A 13,479-nucleotide genomic window follows, 5' to 3' on the forward strand; every position below is an offset into this window, starting at 1 on the left:
GAGCCCCGCGTCAGGCTCTGGGCTGATGGCTCGGAGCCTGGAGCCTGTTTCCGATTCTGTGCTTCCCTCTCTCTCTGCCCCTCCCCGGTTCATGCTCTGTCTCTCTCTGTCCCAAAAATAAAATAAACATTGAAAAAAAAAAATTTAAAAAAAAGAAGTAGAGGTGTTATGCCCTCTGCCCAGCCTGCCTCCTCGCCTCTATCCAACCTCTACTTGGCCTTCTAGGTTCAGCTCAAGGGGCCCTCTCTTCCGGGAGGCCACCGGCCAGGATTCAGCAGGCGCCCCGAAGCATGTTCCTAGAGTGCTTCTGACCCTGAAGTGGAACCTTGTCTGTCCAACTGTCTCGGCACCTACGGACTGTGAGCACTCTGAGGCAGAACCCCCACAGTGTTTGATCCCCACTAAGTTCTCGACACTTGCTCGATGAGTGAATGAAACTGAGCCCCAGGAAAAGTCAGCATAGCTACCTCCCCTAACGATGTCACCCACCAACCTACACAAACGTTCACAGCCCTAGTGAGTGCCAGCCATTGACGTAGGCTCTGGGGCATCCGATCCCCGTGTTAGGTGACGGGTTCCGACAGGGCTTCCTGGACTGAAATGCCAGCCCGGCCCCAAAGGCCCACTGTTTGAGGCACTCTTTTCAGTGGAAGCATCACCTTGAGGAAATCCCCACCCCCAAGAGGAGTTTCACTGTCGCTGAGTGGTCCTCTTTGGCTCCTCAGCCAGCTAGGGGAGGGGCACGCAAGTGGGAAGGCTAGATCTAGGGCCCTGCTGCACAGTAAGAGACAAGATGAGGAAGTTCTCCGGAATTCTACAAGCAATATGCAAATAGAAACGGTTACAATGATAATCCTTTGCTTTTGCGGCGTCTTACAGTCTGCGTAGAGCTTCCCGTGCGGTATCTCCTGATCCTCGAAGCATCCCTGGGACAAGTAAGGGCAGTTACACCCGATTTATAGATGCGAAAACTGAGGTGCGGACAGCTCAAGTCCCAAATCACCCAGGTAACAAAGGGGCTGAGCTGACAGATGTCTCCAGGTCTTCTAACTCCAAATAGAATGTTCTGTTTACCACATCAGGATGCACCAGCATTGCCTAAAACCACAGCTTTTAGCTGTGCAGAAAACCTTACTCCTTTTCAATCCTTCCCTTTCCCCAGATTTGTTGATTGACAAAGGAGCTTCCCCAGGCTCTTTGTAACCAGCAGTGTTAGGGGGGTGGGGGGTAGGTGGGCAGAGTCTTTATCTGGGCTGCATCGTGGGCTCAGTCTCTGACCCACTCTGGGGCTGTAGGAGAGCTCCCATCTCCCAATTTCCTCTAATTCCTCATATCTTTGATGTTAAAGCCATGCAGTGACCCTAATCTAGGCATTTCCAGGAAAATGCACTCAGGTTCTTCTAGAAGGGCAGCGGCCCTTTGTGACAACAGGGATTGCTGGGCGGGGCTGGCCTATACAGAGAGGGATCCACTGGCTCCTAGCTCTTTGCATATCTTCTCAGTGACCCCTGATAACTGCAGCTCAGTGTCAGCACAGAGGAACAGCATGTTACATGCCCTGCCCACAGCCATCACACGGCCTGGAAGGGGTCAGGCCCAAGGACCACCCTTGCCTTTTCCTTCACAGCACGGGTGGGAGAGGTGGAGACAGAGGCCCCCACCCCCAAAAGGCTTTATCGGCACTCCAAGCCACCTCCTGGGCCTCCCAACTTTTCCTTCCCCCCGCCCCCCCAGTGAATTCTGTGGAACAAAACACATTCGGTTGATAGCAGAAATCAGACTCCCGCTTCTCAGACACCATCATCCTACGACAGCAGGGTCTGGGGCAGGGTTGCCTAGAAATACACCTGTGTGATTCACACCTGCGGGCAAAACGCCGTCTCTCTACAAGGCCCATTTACACAAGCAGGTGTTTTAGGCTGACCTAACCCATCTCAACGCGAACACAATTAACGACTTGGCTCACCACAGTTTTCTGTTGGAACGTTGTGTGCCCTGTAGACCCTGTTCTCCCTTTCAGAGACCACCGGATATGGGAAAACTTGACTTTGCAATGGGCAAACAAGAAGGTGATTAATCACCAGGCTGAAGGACTCACCCGAGACCGAGCTGTCACTCATCACCCCCAAATACAATTACGATGGCGTTCCTCTTCCCACACGGTTTGCAGAGCGCACGTATCTAATGGACTTGGGAACATGGCTTGAGAGGCACAGCTATTTCCTGCCTCCTGACTGCAAATCCAGCACCAATTCTAACCTGTTAGCCAGTTAGGCCGGCAAAGGAGAAGGCTGGTATGGGGCAGTACGCTCCCCTCTGTGTTCCACAGAAATGAATGGAGATGGGCCGAGCTATGGTGAGCCCCCATGCATGCTGATGCCCCCCTATGTCATGGGCATCCAGGCCCCTCTGGCCTCACACCAGCCGGAACGTTCTTGTTGACAAGTCTCAGAGGGCTTGCCCTATGTCCATCGTGCCTCCTGCTTCCCCTCTGATGCAACAGAGGACACCTAGCCTTCACACGGCCCCCCTGCCTCCAGGTATATCCAAGTCTATCTGTCCTGGGTCTCCTGCCCACTGGCGCCTGGAGAGAAGACTGACTTGTAAATCCGCTCTAAGGGGGCCAAGCAGGGGACACGCAGGTGAGTTTCTCTCCGTCTTGGGCATTTCTGGTTCCTAACATGAGCCTTTGGAGACGGGTGTTATTTTTGAACACAAGGATATAATCTTTAATGGTGAAATTTCAAGAACTGTGGGGGAGAAATAGGGTGGTGGGGGAGAGGTAACAACAGACACATCCCTGAGATGCAGCCTTGAGATCGTGCCACACGGACGGGCCATGAGCTACTACTGCAAATCTGTTTTTCAAAATGTAAAACAGTCCATTTCCAGATGTCTGCTTTGGGGAGCCAAGCTGCTGTTGATTTGTTCCCAGTTCATCGTGGAAGGAAGTCTGAGCTCCTCACTGAAGCATCTCAGGCCTTCCACGGGGCCTGCTCCTATAAAGCCTTCGCTCCTTCCTGACTGGGTCCTGAGTCTGTAGAAACCACCCCCATACCCGGGCTAGCGGGCTGAGAATCTGGCACTGGCTTTCCAAGCGTGGCCCGGGGACCAGGGCAGCGCAGCCCCTGGCAACCTCTTAGGAATGCAAATGCCCTGCCCACTGCCGCCCTCCCAAACTCTGGAATCAGACACTCTGGAGGTGGGCCCCGGCACCCTTTTTAGAAGCCGGAGGCAATTCTGACACACAGGAAGTGTGAGAACCACCGAGGTACAGGATCCTCAGCCTCCCTGCTGGGCCTGCTGAATTGATCAGCGGGCTTTTCCGGAGAGGAAGGGAGCAGGTCCAGTGGAGGCCGCCCATTGCACTGGTCTCGCATGGAGACCCGGCTCTTGTGGTTGCTCTGAAGAATCACGAAGGGAATCTGCTCAGAAGGCCTTCCCAGCAGCCCGAAGCCTTATCTACACCGTGCTAAGGCTGAACACAAAATGTGTCCTCCAGCAGCCAGGCGGCCTCCAGCTCTCCTCCCAAGGGCTCTCTGGTCCCACCATCCTCACCATGCTCTTGCTCAGCAAGCAGCTGGAGTATAACAATGTCCCTGTCTCCCAGTGTCCCTACCAAGTGCTTGGCCATCTCAAAGACCCCCCCCCCCCCCCCCCGCTCCAAGTTCCCACACCGTTCCAAGCCCAGGCTAAGCCCACAGTGTCCCGTCTCCTGAGGCAGAACTGGGAGTTGGGGCAGTTCCCAGCCCCCACTCCGGACTCACAGGATCTGGATCTGTAGGAGGGGCCTGGGAATCCTGGTGTTGAACTAGTCTCCTCTGGTAACTCTTTTTTTTTTTTTTTTTTTTCTTAATTTTTAAAATTTATTTTTGAGAGAGTACAAGCAGGGGAGGGGCAGAGAAAGAGGGGCAGCTCCTTTGCCCAAGGAGCTGAAGTGGGCTCCGGGCTGACAGCGGCAAGCCCAACGTGGGGCTTGAACTCACGAGCCGCGAGATCGTGACCTGAGCCGAAGTCGGATGCCTAACCCACTAAGCCACCCAGGCGCCCCTCTGTTAACTCTTATCATCGGCAATCTGCAAAGCAGTCAGTGAGTCCACGTTCCTTATTTGTCAGATGGGGAAACTGAGGCCCAGGGCTGTGACTTGGAGTTCCCCGACTATTCCCGACCACAGAGCACCAGTCTCCCTGTCTCGGCCTCCACAGCACTCACAGCCTGGATCCCACCCAGACTCCTAATACACATCACCCTGCACCACATTTCTAAACACTGCCCACTCAGCCCCGCCCCTCCCCCACTGAACCGCAAGGGCCTGGAGGCAGAGCCAGGCCATTAGTCACAACCCACGCCGCTTAGTGCTTAGGGCTCAGTGCTGCACACATCGCAGCCTCAATAACCGTCTGAGGAAGGAACAGTCCCCCTACTCTTCCATTAGCACATGCACAGAGATTAATCTACCAAATCACCAGATTGTCACCTTGAAACACACTCAAAGGTCTGTCCCACAGGGGAGAGAGCATGGATACATCCTGACGTGAGGCAAACAGCCACCTGCAAAACAGGTGGAGAAGGGGCCAGAGCAACGGGGGGCAGAGGCTGGGTGGGGACCGGGGTAGTGTCACAAGGACAAACTTCACCTTCTTGTTGATTCCGCTCAGAGCCAACCCCCACCCCCACCCCGGAGAAACACAGCTGGGAAACGGGACACGGAGCTCACGCTTTCTCACCTCTGCCTCTCAAGAGCCCTGATGCTGACACATAGAAGAGGTGACAGTGAAACAGAGACAAAGGAAAGCTCCGAGGGAAACAAGCCTGTTCAGTCTGTGGGTCACAGGGTCCGGGGAATCCTCACCAGGTGCCCCAGGCAGTGCAGTAAACGGGCCTGGCCTTTCCCAGTGGCACGGAAGGTGACTGCCAACACGAGGAGCTTTTGGGGGGCCCCAGGAAATTCTCATCGATACTCAGACTTCGCTCCACCCGACCCCCGATCGGGCCCTCCCCACCTCCCCGCTGTTCATCAGGTAGGCTGGTAAAACAAACAGCTCCGAAATCTCGGGGCCCGAAGACACACAAGTGTATTTCACGTCCACGGTACGTGTCTGCTGACACGCCAACCTTTTCATTTGCATATTTTACATGGAATCCATTTCTGTGCCGGCCAGGAGGGGCTAGGTTGTGTCGCAGGAGCCATGACCAGCCATGTGCGGTGCTTGTGGCAGTCACTCAGGGCTCAAGCTGATGCAGGGGCCACCACCTCGAATGGTGCCACCGTGCTGCCAGCACGGGAGGGCTCATGCTGCAACCTGGAAGTGAAACCCGGCCCACCCCTCAGCACCTAATGGCCCCACCCCCACAGCAAAGAGCACGGGGAGGACAATCCTCCCCAGGGCCAGAAGACGCTGTCCCTGCAAATGCACACCCACAGCCACCCAGTGATGGTGGCCGACATTCCTCCAGCAAACCTTCATCCCTTTCCCTCCCCTGTGGGGGCCCAACTTCCTCCCCTTATTTGTCATTTCACCCCAGGATGAAGGAAAGCTTTCAGATCACGGGTAGAAAAAGGGAACTATAAAGACGATCAAAACATGATTTTCAAAGAAAATGACCGGGGACGTTATTACCATATAGAACATTACAGTCTTACAATGTGTAACAACATTCTAACGTATAACATTATACATTTTTAGATATCGTGGCAAGTTCAAAGTAAAGGTTTTAGACTGATGGCAATATGACGGTCACCAGATGCCCCTGTGGGAGTGAGAAGGCAGGATGCACAAAGGGAAATTTCAAGAATGAATTTAACAACCATTGGACCTTCCAACAGATGAAGGGCATAAAAGGAGGCCAGAGAAGGCCTGTCCTGTGAGGTTGGCCCCTTGAAAGTCCATCAAAAGCTGACCAAATCGGTTCTACAAGGATGCTTTGTGACTTTAACAAACCATCCTTTACTTTTTGCCCAAAGAGATCAAGGTGGGAGAGAACTGGAAAGGAAACCATAGGTGGCGCTAAACAAGAACAGGACATCGTATGTGCTGAGGTGGGGTGGGGTAGGAGGGCAGGTGCAGAGAGAGGCCAGAGACCAGAGACCACTGCCCTTCTGGGGTGCTTATCGGGAGAGGGATTTACACCCAGGAGAAAGAACCCAGAAAAGCACACAGGACACTGGAGCTTCTCCCTGGCTCAGAGCTGGAGTGTTCTGGCTCCTTCCAGAGGCCAACCATAACATCCTAGGATGTGCGCTGTTCATGAATGGAGCCTTCATGGAGGAAGCTCCTGCTGTCTGCTGAAATCAGAACACGGCGGAGTCTGGGAATCCCAAGCCTCTAGCTAACTGTGAATTAGCAATAGATCCTATGTGAGGTTAACTACTTTTCCAAGCATGGGAACACAGGAACAATATGAAGCTAAACGGACCTTTCCTTGAGCATCCAGAAGTCACCATGGCCTGTCAAGAGGCTTTGAGCTGCCCCTTGCAAATCAATCAATTCAATTCTACAAACATTTGTTGAATGTCAACTCTGCACCTAGCTCCACCAATTTGACGGTGAGAGCTTGAAAGAGGCAGCGCCAGCCATGAACTCTTCTCTCAGTGAACTCCTAGGTCCTTCGGAGGCAAAAGCTTGCACGCATCACACAGCGTGAGGTGAGCTCTACAAGCAACGTCTCTGAGCCTTGGTGGCCCAGAGCAAGGCAAGGCAAGACTAAGCCCAGTTGGGAATGGAGCGAAGAAACCAGGGGAGGCTCCTTGATGGATTTGCTCTTGAGCTGGGATTTATTAAATGAGCCCTCCTCTAGCATGTGGGTGGGTTAGTGGTGGGGCAGGGAGGGTTTGGGGGGGTACCTTACAGAATGTGGAAAATCACAGTCACAACTCACCATGACACATCTGTGGAATGAATGCAAATGTAAAAGGGGGCGTTGGGAGAGATGAGCCCGAAGATACAGTCAGGGGCCAGGTCAGAAAGGGCTTCCTGTTGGACGTGACCCTGGGGGGCAGAGGGAGTGAGGGGAGGGAGGTCAGGATAGCTTAAGAGGCTGGACCACTAGCCCAGCTGAGAGAGGAAGGACTGAAGCCAGGCTGCGGTTGTGGGCGCTGAGTGAAGCCACGGCTTCGACCAACACTGCAGAAGCAGAAGCCCCAGGACCACGTGGCCAGCCACAGATCAGGGTGAGAGGGCAAGGGAGACAGAGAAGGAGCCTGAGGAAGGAGAGTGTCATGAAGGGTGTGGTCCACAGGACACGTGCTGCAGAGACCTCAGGTAGACACAGATACAGCAGCTGGTCACGGGTCACTGGTGGCCTCTACGAGGGCAGAGGTGAAAGCAGGTGAGGAAGAGGGAGGTCTCCGCAAAAGCTGCATGTTCCAGAAACCTGGATGGGAGGCAGGAGTAGAAAGGTGGAAGCTGGAGGGGGAGGTCACAGGCGTGTTTGATTTTTACTGTAGGGGAGAGAAATGTTTCTATCCTGTGGGGAAGAAGCCAGTGGCGGGTGATGAAATTTGAAGATGGGAGCTGGGGGGGAAGGGAGCTGGTCAGGGGCGCCAAGAGCGGACGAGGTCTGGAATGCACATGGCGGGCACGAGACCAGGAATTCGGGACATCTGGTCTCCTCGTGTCAGGCCAAACCCCTCAGGGAGAGTGTCCGGAGCGTCAGAGTTGACAGAATGCAGAGCACGGCTGTTTTTATGCAGTATTTTCACATGTATAGAAGTCTTGGTTTCTTAAAATGTTTTCATGAATGATCTCACTTGTTCCTGACAGTGATTCTGTGAGACGTGTGGCGGATGAGGAAGCTGAGTTCAGAGAGGGTAGGTGGCCTCCCCAAACTCACAGAGCGAGTAGGTTGATGCAGCCAGCCTTGGCAACCAGTCTTCCAGGTTCTAGTTCTCTGTCTCCCAGCTTCCCCACGCTCTCAGCACTCAGATCCCAGTGGAGTTTCATGCAAAGTCACACATACAGTATTTTGCTCAACATGAAAATCTTAACGTGGTCCTTCAGTTTTCTGTGACCTCGCAAAATACATCCGGTGTCAAGCCTAAAACGTACCAGAGCATCTCATAAACATGCTTTTAAATATTTTTCTAGGCATATGTGCTGCCCTTGTGGGTCTGGTGGGTCTCCTCCCCATGCATGCATGCATGCCCTTTGTTATGCCAAAGAGGGTGGGCCTCAACCCAGGGCACACTGGAACCCCCTGGGAAGCCTTTAAAGACCTACCAAGCCCAGGCTGTATCCAGAACCGGGGGTGGGGGGGGGGTCAGAAACTCTTGGGTGACAGCCAGGCCCTGGAGGCATCGAGGGGGGCTGTCCAGGGAGGGTTCAGAACTCTGATGAGGAGGAAAAGACACCCCAGGAAGGCGCAAGGGAGAAGCCAGGGGAGGAAGGCATGGGGGGGAGGGGAACGGCACAGAGTCAGTGAGTCTGGTCAAACACACAAGCCCATCAGCCAGGACTTCGGGAGGAGAAAACCAGGGAGAAATTCCTCCCATCACTTATTTCCAGGACTGCCAGTCATGAAGCATTTGCCCCTGCAGGGCTCACTCCCATTTCACCTTCCCAAAGCTCTGCCACAGGGAAAGGGAAGGCAGATTTGGGTATTTCTCCCCCTTTTACAGATTAGGTAATGGAGGCTCAAAGATGGGCGACGCCTGCCCCAAGGCCGGCATCTTTACAGAACAAAGACAGCCCAGCTGGAGAGCGAAGCATCAGAACCCCACTGCCAGAAGGGCGCCCCAGGACAGAGGGCCGACTCCCGTCCCTACCTATTGCCAAGGCCTTCTTCCCACATATGGGTCTCCCTCATTTGCAAAAGGGGACCCTTTCCAGTGAGCTCTCTTCCCCTTCCAGTCACACGGTGCTTCTTGATGGCTCTCTCCTGCAGTCTTACAACACGCACAGGATTCAAGCCCCACAGGGGAGCTTTGTCACGGCATTACCGAGTCACCTTGCCACTTTCCATCTAAAACAAGGACCATGGTGGGCAGGGCGGTGGCGGGGGGGGGGGTGGAGAGGTACGGCTGGGTGGCTCAGTCGGTTAAGCGTCTGACTTTGGCTCAGGTCATGATCTCGTGGTCTGTGAGTTCAAGCCCGGAGTCCGGCTCTGTGCTGACAGCTCAGAGCCTACCAGCCTGCTTCAGATTCTGTGTCTCCCTCTCTCTCTGTTCCTCCCCTGTTCGTGCTCTCTCTCCGTCTCTCTCAAAAATAAATAAAGATTTAAAAAAAAATTCAAAAATAAAACGAGGACCATGGGTAAATTTCGGGCAACTCCACCCACCACACCCAAATCAGTCTTTCTGGCTCTAAGGAAGGTACAGAAGCCTCCCTGCCCCTGCTCTACGCCAGCGCCTGTCTCTGGTCTCATGAGACAAGGACCTCCGACAACCCGCAAGCACTTACGACGACCCTAGCGTGGCACCTTGTGCAGCACCTAGAAATGTGCCACGCCCACCCTGAGGGCCCGCCGGCAGGTTGGGAAGTTATGACCTACATACACAAAACAGGAAGATCAAGGGTTAAACTGTTTGAAACTCACCTTACATGTATCCTAGACCTTGGACACGTTATTTAATCTCTGTGCCTCAATCTACTCATCAGAAAAATGGGGACACTAACACTGATACGACCTCATGAGGAGTGTGAGACGGAATGAGTGAATTCATGTAAAGTGCTCAGCATGTGTCTGAAAGATACTTAGGCTCTGAAACCCGCTGGTTGTTATCACTACTGGGAGTTTGTATTTCCTCGATGCCCGGAGGAAGGCAGGACCACACGGCCTAGAGTAGCTGAGAGGGAATTTCTGCGGTAAATTGGGATTTTAGGCATCAATACAATTGAGAAACGAGGGTATATTCAAGAAGAAGACAGAAAGTGAGGATCCCGAGAGCCCAAATTTGGATGTTAATTTACTGTCAAGGAACCAAGGAGGGCGAGGCCCAGCCACCCCCCCCCCACCACCCCCCACCCCCCTAGAATTCCTGCCGCTGCTGCAGGATGGACCATGTTATTAAAGCAAATACCCCACAGGAACCGAAACCAAACAACTCCAGGCAACAGGAGTTCAGGGAACCTTTGGCTCTATCTCCAAGGCAATTGAAAAGAGCTCAAAACAGATTAAAATATGAGATGAATTTTGAAGCCCAGGAATGAGAGAAAATGAATCCTGTGACTGAGGAGCCAATATGATTATTTCATTATTTGGTTAGAAAGTTAAAATGTGCAGGAAATGTCAGATGCTTTCTCGAGATGGAGGGAGGCTGGGACGGCGTGGCCATGGGGGCGCATATTCTCTTTAATATTAAAAAATAGCTTCACCCCAACTTAGTCTTAATCAGAAAACCCTCCCTTGGTAGGGCAGTCAGCCCTTCTGTCAGCCGGCATGAGGTCTCTTTAAGACCCACCACCCCTCTCCCGCAACAGCACATCTGCCTTTTGAAAAGAACTCTCCCCCCCACTGCCCCCGACGACCAATATTTTAAATAAATCCCATGTGCTCCCAGGGGAAGGGTGCTCCCCCTAACCTTACCCCACGGGGCACAGATTATGGCTCAGCCCAGCCCCAAACCAAGCCTGGTGGAAACCCAGCCACCACTGCAGCCTCTCCCCAACCTTCCTTCCCAGATCCATTCTTCCCCTCCCCGGAGTGTCTAAGCAGACCTCCCCTCCTCACATCTGTTCGTGCCCATGCCACCCTAAGTCCCCGTGTCCCCATCTCTACGTCCATCATTCATTCACTTGATCACTCAATTGTTTGCTGAAGATATCAACTATCAAGCTGTGCAGGTGATGGGCGCACAATGATAGGCAAGGCCAAGTCTCTGTCTACAGAGAGCTGACAGTCTACTAAAGAAGACAGACGTGTGGTAAGCAATACAGAGGCACAGGCTGGAGAGCCAAGGGCTGATTAATGCTGATTGCAGGGAGGGGGTCAGGCAAATATCCCAAGGGAGGCAGCATCTGGGTCTGACCTTTGAGTTGGCTTTGATTATGCAGAGAAGGGTAAAGGAGATTCCGGATGTGGGCACAGAATGAAGCAAAGGCCTGTGGCCACGAAGTGTGACCCAAGCACAAGAGACCGTGAAGAGACAAGTTTGACCTGCGTGAAGAAGCCACATAAGAGGTGAGATAGAAAGCTAACGAGGAAGGCTGAGGTCTGATTGATGGGAGCTTTTGCATTTTTGTATTTGAAAGAAGTAATACATTAAATGATTTGCGTGCAAAAGGTACAAAAGGATATACAGTGAAAAGTCACCTTTCCATCCTTGTGCCCAGCTATCCTATTCCCCATCTCAAAGGCAACCAATGTTATGCACTTCTCCTGTACCCTTACAGAGATATTTTATGCATATGCAAGTAAATATATACCTCTCTTGCACACAAACAGTAGCATATCATATATGCCTTTTACCCTTTCCTGCTTAATTACAAATATCGGAAACCAGTAGTTCTCAAAATGGAGTGTGCCTCAGAATTACCTGGCTGGCTTGCTAACCACCCAGATTGCTGGGCCCCACTCCACGGTGTGATTCAGTAAGTCGGGGGTGAGGCCCGCGAAGGTACGTTTCTAACAAGTTCCCAGGTGCTGCTGCTGTTGCCGGTCTAGGAACCACACCTGGAGAACCACTGGTGAGGCTCACACTACATGAGTTTATAAAGAGCTGCTTCATTCAGCTTTGTGGCTGTGTAGTATTCCACTGCTAGGCTGTTCTGTCACATACTTAGCCAGGCCTTCCATTTAGGTTGTCTCCAGTCTTTTGTTCTTCCAAATAGTTCTGCAGTGATTACACTTGGGCATTCATTGTATCACACGTGGGGGAGTATAGTTCTGGAATAAAGTCTGGGAACTCTGGCCATCTTGACAGATAACTGCCAGACAGCTCTTAGAGGGAGTCCAGAATGCTAATATAAGAAATTCTAAATTTTAACGAAAGCTTTTGAACAGAAGGCTGGTGAGCTCAGAGCTGTACTTTGGGAAAATTAGTCTGACTCTGTTATGAAATGTGGACTGGACAGGAGAGAACCTAAGGAAGGACAGCCACTGGGACAGACAGACTCTACAGGTGCCTGCAAGCCCTGCCTCTAGAGGTCATACATAAAAGTAAGACCCTTCCTTGAGTGTGGATGGGAACTGTAATTGACTTCTAACCAATACAATATGGCAGAGGTATATGGTCACTCCTGTGATCACATTAATTTATAGAAAACTCCACCCATCTTGCTTCTAGACAAGCCCCTGAGGCCCTCTTTCTCCCTTTTATCTTGAAGAAGTGAGGTGCCATGAATCCTCCAGTCACAAGGAGCTGAATGTTGCCAATAATCACCCGAGAAGGGAAATGGATCCTTCCCCGGTTGAGCCTCCAGATGAGAACACAACCCAATCAAGGCAAATGACACCTTGACTACAGCCCCATGGGAGACTATTAAGGCCAGGACCTAGCTACTCTGTGCTGGGATTCATGGTCCCCAGATATAACAATCTGTGGACTAACCCATGTGTGTTGTCTTAAGTAACTAGGGTTGGGGTGATTTGTTTGGCAGCAGAGATAACTAAAACAAACACATAGAAGGATGCTCCAAAGATAGTCTATAACAGTGAAGTCCCAAAGTGAACAGGTGTCAGGGGCAAAAGAGGGGAGCAGGAATGAAGGTTGGATGTAGGAGAGATTTCAGAAAGGAGTATGACCTGCGGGCTCATGAGAGGAGCAGAGGGACCTCCTACCATCAGGGGGCAAGACAGCTGCACAATATCCCTGAAACAGACTCAGCCCGCTTTCATGAGATCGAGCCACAGAGCAGTCCAAGGTGAGGTGGAGCAGACATGCTTGCTCCTGATCCCTTTCTAAAAGTGTTCCTTCCCTTGCAGATGGCTCCAAGATTACCTCAGCACAACCTCCTCACGCCATCCGCCGCCATCTGCAATTTGCTGACAAGGCAGATAAACACCTACACGGAGAAGACCCACAATAAATCAAGGTGGCATTTCAACCCACTGGGGACAAAATAGACTTTTCAACTAATTGTGTTGCGACAACTCAGGAATCCTCGGGAAAAAAATGTGAACCATGTGTAGCAAGGATCTGAACAAGAAATTAATAAAGAAGAAACTGTGGAAAGAGCTAGAAGAAAAATGCAGGAGAATGTTTGCATTAATCTTGAAATAAGAAGGACTTTCAAAGCATGACCCAAATCCAAATGTCACGTTTTGGTTTTTTTTTAAAGGCTACATCTGGGTTCAAAATTTTTAAGTACCTAACACCAGAAAGTAACGTACATTCAGAAGATAAATGAAAAAATAGGGGGGAAAATATTTGCAACATATATGGCAGACATGGGGCTAATTTCCTTGCTACATAAATAATGTGCATGTGCCCAATAGAGAAATGTACAATAAAGAGGAAATTAAATTGTCAGTCCACAAAGCAGGAAATACAAACGCATTTCACCCATCTGAAATGATGCTCATCCTCGCTCATTAATTTG

General features: G+C 51.7%; 1 protein-coding gene and 1 long non-coding RNA gene across 2 annotated transcripts in view; one reads left to right on the forward strand and one right to left on the reverse strand.

Moving 5' to 3' along the window:
- Positions 1–13,479, reverse strand: part of ZBTB7C (zinc finger and BTB domain containing 7C) — a 352,927-nt gene that overhangs the window by 294,917 nt on the left and 44,531 nt on the right. The gene's annotated exons all lie outside the window — the stretch shown is intronic.
- Positions 723–13,409, forward strand: LOC123588267. Its single transcript, XR_006707784.1, has 2 exons — positions 723–2,642; positions 12,863–13,409. It is a non-coding gene; the product is annotated as an uncharacterized LOC123588267 (long non-coding RNA).

This window comes from Leopardus geoffroyi, chromosome D3, assembly GCF_018350155.1.
Source record: "Leopardus geoffroyi isolate Oge1 chromosome D3, O.geoffroyi_Oge1_pat1.0, whole genome shotgun sequence".
NCBI classification, from domain to species: Eukaryota; Metazoa; Chordata; class Mammalia; order Carnivora; family Felidae; genus Leopardus; species Leopardus geoffroyi.